Source organism: Mastomys coucha, unplaced genomic scaffold (assembly GCF_008632895.1).
Source record: "Mastomys coucha isolate ucsf_1 unplaced genomic scaffold, UCSF_Mcou_1 pScaffold3, whole genome shotgun sequence".
NCBI classification, from domain to species: domain Eukaryota; kingdom Metazoa; phylum Chordata; class Mammalia; order Rodentia; family Muridae; genus Mastomys; species Mastomys coucha.
In genome coordinates this window covers 39587134-39599139 of record NW_022196909.1, presented here as the reverse complement: position 1 = coordinate 39599139, position 12006 = coordinate 39587134, and the positions used below count along the sequence as shown (strand labels likewise).

The following is a 12006-nucleotide window of genomic DNA, read 5'->3' as shown; positions in this document are numbered from 1 at the left end:
GGGTGTCTGGGGCAGGTCTTCTCCAGCAGGGGGCTCAGTTCTGCCTCTGCCTGGAAGCCCAGGGTGCCCCACCCCCACAGCACGACCCATCTCTTGCCTTCTTTCTTTCCTCTGGTATGTTTATGCCTGGCTATTGAGCCGCAGGTACTTTTAAAACCCATCTAATGCCCTCTCCCCTGATACCAGGCTCTGGGATGGAAGGCCCAAGGCAGACAGAGTTCCTAACCCAGGCAAGGGCCTCTCTCCGCCTCCACCCCTAGGTGCAACTAGCACCTGAGACTCACCCTACCGGACCACCCACACACTCCTTATGCATCTGACTTGGACCCTCAGGAAATGGCAGCTCATCCCCCATGCTGTCAAGCCCCGGGACCCACAGTTCTGACTTTCTCCAGTGGCTGTAGCCTCTGGTCTTCTCCAACCCTTTGACCACAACCTTTCTCCAACAGTATCTCCGAAGCCAACTCTTGACACCGCCCGATGCTCTCCGGGTGTAAAAGCCGGCCTTCACACAGTCTGTGGCCTCTCAGCACCTTGGGCAACTCACTCCACACCTCTGAGCTTGTCACTCCCCCGCACCCCCATGCTCAAAGGTATAAGGGAAGAGCCGAGAGTCTAGCACAGAGCCTGGTATGTTCTAAGTACCAGCCGGAAGCAGTTACCGCATCTGTCACTGGGAACGTGTAGAGGTATCCTTACCTCCTCAGCCAGAGTTCATCCATTCGCCAGCCCTCTCCTCACCACTGCCTTCCCAGCAGCCCTCAGCCTACGTGCCACACGCGTGACCTCCCAGCCCCACCCCACCCCACGGCCAGCAAGAGCTGCTAAGTGAGCAGCGCTGCTTGCCCTGGCTTTACCTCCGCTGTGAACGGAGCAGTGCACAGTGGGTCCGCAGTGCTTGGCGCACAGTGGGCCCATGAGCAGGTGCTAGAGAAAGGGAAGGGAGGTAAGGTTGAAGAACGACTCCACTGCTCCGCGGTCCCACCCCCGGGGGCAGCCATGAAGGCGTGTGCCAGAGACATGGCAGATGCAAGCTTCTCAGAGTAGTCATTAGGTGTCATTCAAACCATCCTAAGACGTCTGAGAACGGAAGCCTTGAGATGCACCCGCTTCCCGTTTCCCGGCAGTGGCACGCAGACAGCACGAGTAGAGTCACACGCTCCTGTGCGTCTGTGTAGACGACAGAGGTCCGGGCCGCCACTTCCCAGCAGTAAGGAGTTTCGGGGGGTGGGGCGGGGAGCCTCTGCTGTGCATTTCCTTTCATGAACTTTCCTTAGGAAGGACTGTAAGCAAATGTCATGGCCTCCATAAGGCCCTGTCTCTCATCATGCTAGGGCTTGTCTGAACCTCTCTGCCTGATCTGTAAGCAAGCAGAGAGAGGTTCAGGGTCACCATGAATGGCTCCTGGTCCTCACTGGATGACCTGACAGCCCCCTGCCCCACCCCACCCCACCCAGGGTACAAAGATGTGTTCCACCTTCAGTCTGCTGTGTGTTGGGCTGGGGCCTATGCACTAAAATATGGCCGTTCAGCATAAGGGGCAACTCCTGCCCTCCCGTGGTCTATCCTGAGGGCGTCAATTGTTAATACCATTTTCTTCCCAGCATTTTAAAAGGCAAAGGCATAGCCAGGCCTTGTCAGTTCCCCTCCGTGCGGATGGCGTGGCTGGCCAAGGTCATCCATATTACACGGTACTACTACAAATGCGCCTCCCGTGGAGAAGAGTAGGACCCTCAGGACGGGTGACAGTCAACGCACTTCTAGCACATGGTTTAGCCTAGACGGGTGATCCTACTCTAGGTAGGGGATGCCAGAGTTACGATTCCTGAGGGGAGGAATCGTAGGACTAAGGCAGACCCCAGCCTCTGTCCAGAACTGTAACAGAGCATTACAGTCTGTCTACTTCCTGACAGTGAACACCCAGGGGGTCCCGCCACTCCCGCAGGGTGGCTCTGGGGGGTGGGGGGCGGGGCTGTCCGCCCTGCCTGCCCTAGGACCCACTGCTCTGCCTGCCCTGCCTGCCCTAGGACCCACCGTTCTCCCTGACTACCTGTCCCTTGCTGGAATTCTGGAATTCTGCTGAGTAGGTGGTGTCTCCTCCATTCAGCCCCTCTATGTTGCTCCCGCTTCAGGGCTGTGTCTGTCTGCTCTGCAGTGTCTCCTACCAGGCACAGGTCTCCTGAAGACTGGTGAAGCCACGTGGTTCAGGAGAAAGGCGGGGCCCCTGGTGGACCTGACAGGAGACTGTGGCTGTGAGCAGGCAGGTCTGTGTGGGCCAGGGCACCTAAGCACAGCACGCACGGTCCTTCCCTATGTTGACCCTGCCTAGGTGGCCCCACCCCGGGCCTGGATCTGGAGAATAAAGAGAAGCAGCCTGGCCTCTTGGTCTGGAGTGATAGCGAAGAAGTTTCTCTGTTTATGGACATGTGATCTGAGCTTCAGGAAATGAGTTTCACCACCAGGAGGCTGTGGGGGGGAAAATGGGAGAGGAGACTGGCAGGGGGGTGGTGATCCTTGATAAGTAGGCACTGGTTGCTAGAGGACAGTGAGGAAATAGAGGGGAGATGGTACCAGGCCAGGCAATGAGCTCCTGTCGTGGAGGCTATGTAGGGAAGCAACTGTCACAGTGAGGGTGGGTCCCCTGCTGGAGTCACCCTCTGCTAGATCCCCAGGGTATCAGAGACCTGAAGCAAACAGGCTGATGAGCCTACCCAGAATTTCCTGAGCAGCTCTGTGGGGTCTGGTCCCACTTGGGCAATGTGGGTGCAGTAGAACTGGGGGTTGGTGATACACGTTGAGGCCCAGTCATGCTCTAAGTAGAACCCCAGCCAGTCCTATCTGCTGAGGCTGGGCTCCCGTCTGTCCTTATGGCGTCCACCTGGATTTTACTGGGTGTGGAGGGACTCCTCAAATCTCAGAATGAACCTCGATGTCATTTGCCGGAGGTGGAGGCTCAGTGCGTGACCATGTGTTTTGATGTTTCCTGGACCAGAAACTGCTCGTGGGTCCCCAGGGTGATGATACTGAGGATCGCACCAGCGCAGCGCCCTTGGGTATGGCTAGAAAGAACAGAAGTAGTAGGCAGGGGAGAGGCTTGCTCAAGGGCTTGGAATGTGTGGATGTGGACAGGAACGATGGGCCACACTCACTGTGGAACTGCAGCGAGGTCAAAGTGCCTCATCAGAGATGAGGGAAGTACGAGGTGGGAGGGATGGGCACGGTGGGAGACAAGCCGAGCTAGGGTAGGGCTTGGAGTGTGCGAATGTGTGTGTGCGTGTGTGTGCCTGTGTGCGCGCACACGCGCATTCCTGCTTAAATAGATCAGTGCAGCTGTTCCATGTGAAGGGGTAGTTGTGTATCTTTGTGCAGTTCCACACGGTATCCTGGTATCCTCAAGGCAAGGTGGTCACAACAAGTGGGACCAGTTGCAGTGCAAGGGGGAGGAATGGGACTAGGAAAACTGGCCAGGGCGTTATCTCAGACTTACATACGAAGCCGTGGTTTTGAGCCTGGGACTCAGGGTATGTCTGTGCACCGAATAAGGCAAAGGCTAAATCCCTAAATTTGCTCAGGTAAAGATGACTGAGGTCAGACTACAGTCAGGACAGGAACAATAAGTGACAAGGTGCTGAACTTTATTGTAAAAAAACGGAGCTCCAGTTAGGAGCGGGTCTGTCTGCAAGGGTAGGTAAGGCTGGCCTCCTGGCAGGCGATGAATGACTGCAAGCAAGTCAGGTGGGCATCTGAGGGTGAGGGGGACACCGGGGCAAGGCCCGAGGCAGCCGTGAGAGCGGCTGGAAGGACAGGTGGTGTGAAGGTTCCAAGGGCAGGTGGATACAATGGTGAGATGGTGCAGGTGGTTCTATGAGACCAAAGCTGCATGGCAGTGGTGGAGTGGTGGCTGGGTGGGGGTAAGGAGGAGATGGGGCGTCCCTAGGACTGTCCAGCTGAGAGCTAGGGCCACTGCTGGAGAGGAGAGACTGAGAGTGGCAGGCGTGTGGAGGTGGTGGCCATGGACTGTGGAGTGCGGGACCTCAGTAAAGATGTACAGTCTGTACCCACCATCAGTACCTGCAAGGCCATCCCAGCGCTCCATCAGATGCATGAGCTAGAGGCATGTGTAAACATGGTGACGTTGCCTGTGCTGATGAAACTCAGCAGTTTTGAGCAGCTGGTTTTCTTTGGCTCCCCCAGCTCTTTACAAGTTCCACACTGGCCTCCATCGCGCCATTGTAACAAAGACTGTCAGCGCACAGCATCCAAACCTGACCCCGCCCTCACTCCTTCCGGTTCCAGGGTTAAAAACTCTCCGTCTGTGCCAACCATCTTCTTCAAGACCCTCACTACCTGTTTGAGTCTAAAGCAGTATTCTCAACCTGTGGACTGTGACACCTTTGGGGTGTCACCTATCAGATATTGTGCATATAAGATATTTATATTGTGAGCCATAACAGTAGAAACACTAGAGTTATGAAGTAGCCACAAACATAATTTCATGGTTGGAGATCACCACAACACGAGAGACTATATGAAAGGCTTGCAGTGTCGGGAAGGCTGAGATCAAACGGGTAGAGTCTCTGATCTGGGCATCTGCTCATCATTTGATCAGCCTACTACCTTCATTATGCGCCGCCCCTTCCTAAATATGGCCCCCTCTGCCCTGGGAGAGATGTAAAGTGACAACCCGAGCCAGGCCAGAGACACAGTTATAGACAGTGTGATTTCTCTTGGGATCTTTGCATCTTGGACCCGTTATGTCCATTACCGTGGCCCTCCCTGGCCTGTCCCTATAGCTTACAGTCCCTGGAGGAGTGACCCCCCTCCACACACACACATCAGACCTAGGACTTAGACAGCACAACACACATCCATGGCTGCTAGAACCCACTAAGACAGAGCTGGGCCGTTGAACTCCTCTCTCAGAACCTTTCCTGGCTCCTCAAGGGCACTGGAAAAGCAGCTCGGACCCAGGTCACCAAGCCGGCTGACTCTAGGGTGGGAAGGCTTATCTGTCAGCTTGCAGGTAGGGCTCCTAGCGTCTTACAGACACACAGCATGGCTCCTACCTGTCCAGACGCCCCGGTTACCTGCTACTGTCCCTGCTAGTCTCTCAGGAAAGCCTGCCTTGTGCTGCACCTGTACCACAACAAAGGGTGTTCCAGGGCAGCAATGGATTTGCACACAGACTCTTGCCCTCCACATAGAGAAACTTGCCCGGAAGAAACTAAGTCTCCCTGAGAGTTTTGTTTATAGGCAGGCTACTCAGAAGGAGACCTGGCCATACCCGAGGCCCAAGACTGTTAGCCACAGTGAGTAGAACCCAAAAGGGTTGTAGGTAGCCAAGGCCCAGGGCACATCAAGACAGTGAGGCTGTCTGCTGACACACCATTGGGCTACTAAGTGTCCCCAAATAACACACACCTTCAATACATGAAGAGGTCCACTGTCTGATACCCCAAGCAAAAAAACCTGGCCTGGGGTGTCTCCCGTCTCTGTGTGGGGAGCAGCATAGGTAAGGTACGATCAGTAGCCCCTGTCATGGAGTGCTTTCTAACCCAAGGGAGCTACTTGGGCTACCTGACCTGACCCTGGCCTGTTCTGATGTTTCCCCTGGAAGCCAAGTGAACTCCGATGGGGATGACCCTCAGTCCTGCCCCTACCCTCCACCCCATTTTCTCAAATGCCTTGCACCCTGGCTGTGGCAGCCCTTCTGGCTCCTCCACTCCCTTGGCACCCAAAATCCACGTTGTGGTAATGAGGAGGCGGCTCAGTGGTGGCAAGCTGAGCTCACCAGGCCCTTCTTCCAAATATGGCTGTCAGGCAGAGAGGAGAGAAAGTTCCAGGTCCGCAGCCATTCCCTATCTCGGTCTGCGAGAGCTCGCAGGAACAGTGCATCTGAGGTCCCCTGAGGCAGGCACCTGGGCAGTTCACACACTGCCCAACTCACTGGCCAGAAGGCTTCTAGGCCAAGAGGCCTCATTCATCGCCTTTATGGGTTTTCAGCTGAGCATGGTGGTACACACGCCACGAATGGATTCTTTATGGATCCACTTCACTTGTATGTGTGTGTTCTTGAACAGTAAAGGTCAGCTCTGGGCTGGCCTCTGTGTCTGTCTGTCTCAGGGAAGTCGGTCAGTCGGTTTGGGGGGGGAAAGTACTGGAACCAAGCCAGGGCTTTGTTGTGTATTCTACAGCAGGGGCATGCCTCCTGGGGCAGCTGGTACCACCAGGAGAAAAAGGTGTATAGGGAAACTGGGCCCAGAAGCCTGCAGCTACAGACACTTGGTTCTGGCACTTGGGAGGCTGAGGCCTCCATGAGAGGGTCATGGAGCAGCTTGAGCTATATAGTAAGCCTTGTGTCAAAAACAAATGAGTCCATTAATAAACGCGTCAATAAATACTGGGCCCTCTTGTCTACTCCTGAAACTGAACTCCCAGAGTGGACACCCGCCATGCTTTTATTTTAGACACTGAAGACAGGAAGCCTTGGGCCCGTGGCTGCCACTGATAGCAGGTTTCCTCCCCTCTTAATAAGGGAATATTTCTCCTGCCTCTTCGCGCCTGCCTTCCTAGAACCGTGCTCTCTGCTTCAGCTGACACTGTATGTTTGTTCTTCTGTTCCTTTCCTGCCAAGGCTATGTAGCCCCTGCCAGGCCTGGACTGCAAGAGGGATCTTCATGCCGTCTGGCCCTCTGGCTGGTGCGACGTCCTTCCTCTGTCCATCTCAGCCTTGGTTTAGTACGGAGTGGACCAGAGAAGCCAAGAAAGACCCCATGACTGTGGACCTCCTTAGGCAGATCCGTATGCAGTCTTGTCCCTACCTGTTAGTGGAACAGCCTGCTCACAGTCCAGGGCCTCAGCAGACCCTTCGAGAATCCATTTCACATGTGTGTATTCTTGAACAGTGGAGGACAGCTTTGGGCTGGCCCCTGGGGTGTCTGTCCCAGGGAACTCAGACAGCGGGCTTAGAAGGAAGGTGCTGGAACCAAGCCTGAGCTTCTTTGCGTATGCCCCTCTGTAACAGGAGCATGTCTTCTCTGGCAGCTGGAGTCGCTGGGGGTAGGGGTGGGGGTGGGGGACAGATGTTTAGGAAAACTGGGCCTAGAAGCCTATGGCTACAGAGATTCGGTGGGCATCTACACTCCCATCCCATACCTGTTTGTGACCATCCTTGCCCGCACATGTGTAAGAGTAAGCGTGGCAGTTGGCCATGACCTTGTAGAGGTCTAGAGATGGGATGAGTTCATCAGGTCAGAACTCCAGCTTTAACCACCCCACCCTACCCCCAGCCTCTGTACCTCACGCTACACGGTCCTAATCTAGTCACATCTGGGTATAACCCCGCTGTGACGGTGTCCCTGAGATGGATTTATCCTTTTTAAAACTTAACTGTATACTTTAAGAAGAACTTTTAAGTGGAAAGCCAGAGTCGTTCATCACAGAAATGATCTGGAATACACAACAGTGAGAAGCAAGCGCATTTGCTGCTTGCCTGGGACTCCTCGTGTGTGTGTGTGTGTGTGTGTGTGTGTGTGTGTGTGCAGGAGGGCCAGGCGAGGTCACTGGCTGTTTGTGAGACGAGAAGGATTAGTGCCTGCTGGATGGGGAGAGCCACACTGGCACCAAACTGGGATTTTTCTCCTTGAAGGAAAAAGATTGAGAGATGTAAAAGGGATTACTTTCCTCATGAAAAAGGCCAGCACGGGGCCTCGTAGGGCTTGGTGGCCACTGTGTCTTGCTTGGAGTAGCTGGATTGTGGAGCCACTGTTTTCTGGAAATGCAAATGGGATGTACTGAAGGCTCTGGGCCCTTTCTGCTGGGACTTTGAGGGAACAGGATTATTGGGCCATGGCATTAACACCGTACCCCTTGCCTCAGGCTGGAGGGCTCCTCTTCACCCCTCCCCCTCATCCTGAGCTGCACATGCATGGTTAGCAGCTCATTCTTCACTTCTTCCCTTACCATCTTAGATCTGGGTCTGGGCTTCAGGCTTTGTCTCCACTCTTAGCCCCTCGTGGCCAGTCGTCGGCAAGGCCTCTCTGCCCCCTCAGACTCGAGCCCCTGCGTTTTTTGCTCTGCTCCAAGCAGGGGGACAAAGGGGAGGACCAGGCTCCATTTCTGTACCAAGGAGCTCACGGCATGGTTACAAGATAGCCAGACCATCCCTGACGCACTGTGTAGGTAGGGACCCGAGGAAGAGAACAGAGACCAATGAGGAATGGCCGAAGACACATCCCGAGCTGACCTCATGGCAACAGGGGACTGTTGACAACCGGGAAATTACACCTATACGCAGGGGTAGGGTTCAAAGTCTGGAAGCAGCCCTCTGAAAGGTTCAGGCTCCTGAGGAGGCTAACGCGAGGGGTAGGAAACTTCGGTGGACGGGTTGAGCACTTTGGGGCAGGGCTGTGGCAGGAATGGATGCCATCTGGGACACCACAGGTGTCGCCAGGCTCCCAGAGCAGCGGTTTTCTTGGGTAGAAGAGGCACATCTGCATTACGGCCCCGCCACATTACAGCGTTAGGTGCTAGATAGATGCCACCTTGGGAAGGCTGGAGCGAGTGGAGTCAGGGTGGAACCTGCTCTCACCTGGGCGACAGGGGCGGATGTTCCCTTATGTCCCAGCTGAAACATCCTTTATGAACAGCGGGTGTTCAGCCCTCACGGAGCCTTAGCGTTCAGGGCAGCTCTCGAGGCTCAGTGCCCGGTGGCACTGGTGAGTGTGTGGTATAGAGAGCCATGAGCACGTAAACCCTACCCTGGCTTCCCCTGCGCGCCTCTTCTCTTCTCTCACTCGGTGTGACTGACTGCAGGAAAGGTTCTCCAGTTCATTTAGACTTCTGATAACCCATGTATTTTGGGACTGAAAAGCCACATCTTCCCAAGGAGATAAGGACCTCTGCTTGCTTTCATGACAGTGACACTGGACAAAGACAGAGCAGGCAATTCGTCCAAGGAAATACCCTCATGGGAGGAGGGCCTGTATAAACCACCTCTTCCTTCCTATTACCCTACAGAAAACCCCAGTTCCACCTTCCTGGTCCTAGTTCTCACCCTTCAGGCCCACAGTGCCTAACACACGTGGCATTTTTCAGACCCCCTTTGGAAAGTAGCTCCATGGTAGTACCAGATATCTTGCCCCAGGAAGAAAGGGCAGACTGGTCCTCCCCTGGCCCGGGGGTTCCTGGGTCCTCCCCAGGGGACCCCTCCCCAACTCCACTAGGTATGTTGCCTTCTCTGAGATCCCCACCCCCCAACTCGAGGGCTTGTCTGGGCTACTGCTCTGCCCCCACCCCTCGACTGCCAGTTCTACTTCCTTCGAAGCAGGTGCTCTGTGAAAAGATTTGCAGAACAGATGGACGGATAGATGGACCAATACCAAAAGATGTTTGCACAGAGCTCGAAGCTTCCCAGCGCTTTCTTTGGAGTGCATTACCTAACGTGACCCTGCCTAGGAACCTGTGGTGGAGGGGGGGTCACACGCCCACAGTCCTAGTCCGTAGGGACCTCAAGCCCTGAGGTCTCCTTCCACTGGCCTACGGACACTCCTGAGTTGTCCTGGGACCCTGATTCTAGTGAGATTCCAGGGTCCCTCTATCTGCGTCCCCGACTTTTTGGTTCCTGCTTTCCATAGTCTTCCTTAGATAGATGCCTCACCTGTCCTTTCTGAATAGGAGGCCTGTCCAACCAAGACCCCAGACTTAGAATTTCCTAGTTCCTTCTTCCATGGGGGGCAAAAGCCTCCACGCTCTCTCCCACTGCCCAGCCCTCCCTGCCTGACACAGCCACATGCTTCCTACATACCCTGGGCTATTCTTCAACCCCGTGCCGTCCTCTCTCTGGTTTCTGGCTCTTAGGCCGTGTTCTCCCTCCCTGATTCTCTAGCCCTTAACTAGTCTGTTCCTCCTGGTCTCTGTTCTAGCCTCATTTCATACTCTCCTTTCAGTCCCTGGGCCCTAGACCTGCGTTCTCTGCCCCGATCCTTATGCCATTCTCTCCTCCCAGTCCTTGTCTAACCATCTCTCTTACTGGTTCCCGCACCTTCCTCCCATTGTCCATACCAGAACTTCCCTTCAGCTTGCCCCTCGACTCTCAAATGAAGCCTGTCAATTTTCAGGAATCCTTTGTCTCTCGTGCCTTGGGGAAACGGGCTTTCAGGTTGGCCTTTCCCAGGGGCTCATATATATTATCACCAATCAGCTCCCCCGCCTCCACCTCCCGCCTGTCTCTGTGACTTCGTGCCTGCTATAGATCATGGGTCACATCTTCTTAAGTAGAAGGATATATCCCCTATGCAAACAAACAAGCAAAGCCACCAGTAACCAAGGAGACCAACTCTAAATGTAATAAATTATTACAGATGCATTTCTGATAGCTGCCCATTAATCACTGTGCACCACTATCAGAGATGGGGTTGTTGGCTTGCAGCTTTGATGAGAGTGCGAAGGAATGGAGCCGGGGTACTTTAAATGCCTCCCTGTCAGTCACAGACACAAGTACATCTGGGCTGGACAGGCTCAGGCTCAACACCCTGCAGCTGCCAGGACCGTCCTTGCCTAACACCATAGCGGTGTGCGTGCGACACCCAGCTTCCTTTCCCCAGCACCGGTGTGATGAGAAGGTAGTTGTTATCGCTCCCTGTGCCCGAACAAACTCTACCCACACCAGACCAAGCTACACCCGGCTTTTGAGGATTTACAAACCGGCCGCTGTGGTGTCTACAGTAGCCCCCCTCGACACCCATCCTCTGCCCGTTTATGGAATATTCGAGGATGTGATCTTTGTAAGAACGGCTGGCGTAAACACACTTGGGACAAGCACAGCTGACTCATGGGTGGGAGAGCAAGTGATGCAGGGACTACCTGCTGTCCCGGGAGCCACCACGAACACAAGGCCAGCATGACGTGCTTCACAGAGAGAACCGAGAACTCCCTTACACCCAGGGAACAGATTGACGGGGTGGGGGTGGGGTGGGGTGGGGTGGGGTTTTGCTCACCAGTGTTCATAAGGCCTGCGATAGGACTTTGTATTTCATTCCCCACAAACCCTGCAAATGTCTGAAACTATGACAGAATATGCAGGGCATTACTGATTTGGCTTAGGAAAACACGACTGTGTTTGTTGTTGTTGTTGTTGTTGTTTTTCAACCACTCAAAATTCACCAGGGCCCAGGCCACTAGGTTAGCTTTTCCATAGACCCTTCTTGACTTGCAAGTCAGCAGCAGGTTTCCCTCCTTTGTCCTCTCCAAGCGCTCTCTCCCTCTCCTTCCCTCTCTCTCTGTCCCTCTCTCTCTTCTTCTCTCCTCTCTCACGAGCTCTCTCTCTTTCTCTGTCTCGTTTTGAGGCTAGGGTCCAGGAAGTACAGGAGTTATAAATCCAGTGGCCCCTCCCCCAGATGGCCCCTAACCCAACCTATGGCTCTGCTCCAGCTAGGCAGGTGATGACAGTCTATTAGCGTCCTACTGCTAAAGGAAGGTGACATGAGACCAGCAGAGAGGCCCTTTCCTGTATCCCTGTGACTCTGGCCAGCCACATGTGTAATCTTCTGGCCCACAGCCACCGAGGCTGACCAGACAAGAGGCGAGAGCTTCACCCGAGAGCACTGACTCAGAGGGAAATTCGGCCAGGACTGAAGAGATAAAAATGAAGAATTTGACCTATGGAGGAGGAGAGGGAAAAAAAAGGAAAAAAAAAAACAAAAAAACCCCAAAAACACCAAAGACAGCCAAGAGGTAGGGCCATTAATGAGAGTCGCATTAAATGGTGTGCTGCCTCGGGGGACTGTAGCCTGGAGAGGGTTGACTGCTGATCTGTCTGGTCAGTTTGCTGGGCCGGGTACAGAACCAGATGCCACTGTACTGGACCTCTGCAGATTCCCGCCCTTGTCTTTTTGCAAGACACCTACAATCTCACCAGCTTCCCCAAACTTCTCCAGATGAGTTCTTGAGTCCTGGTTCTTTCTGAAGGCCCCTTCCTCCTCTTCGCTATTTGGAAGGTGAAATGCA

The 12006-nt window shown here is 54.3% G+C and overlaps 2 protein-coding genes across 4 annotated transcripts in view; one reads left to right on the top strand and one right to left on the bottom strand.

The window, feature by feature from the left end:
- The window catches only part of Rsph14 (radial spoke head 14 homolog), a 76687-nt gene that overhangs the window by 44664 nt on the left and 20017 nt on the right, over positions 1–12006 (top strand). The window lies entirely within an intron of this gene.
- The window catches only part of Gnaz (G protein subunit alpha z), a 51496-nt gene that overhangs the window by 28884 nt on the left and 10606 nt on the right, over positions 1–12006 (bottom strand). The gene's annotated exons all lie outside the window — the stretch shown is intronic.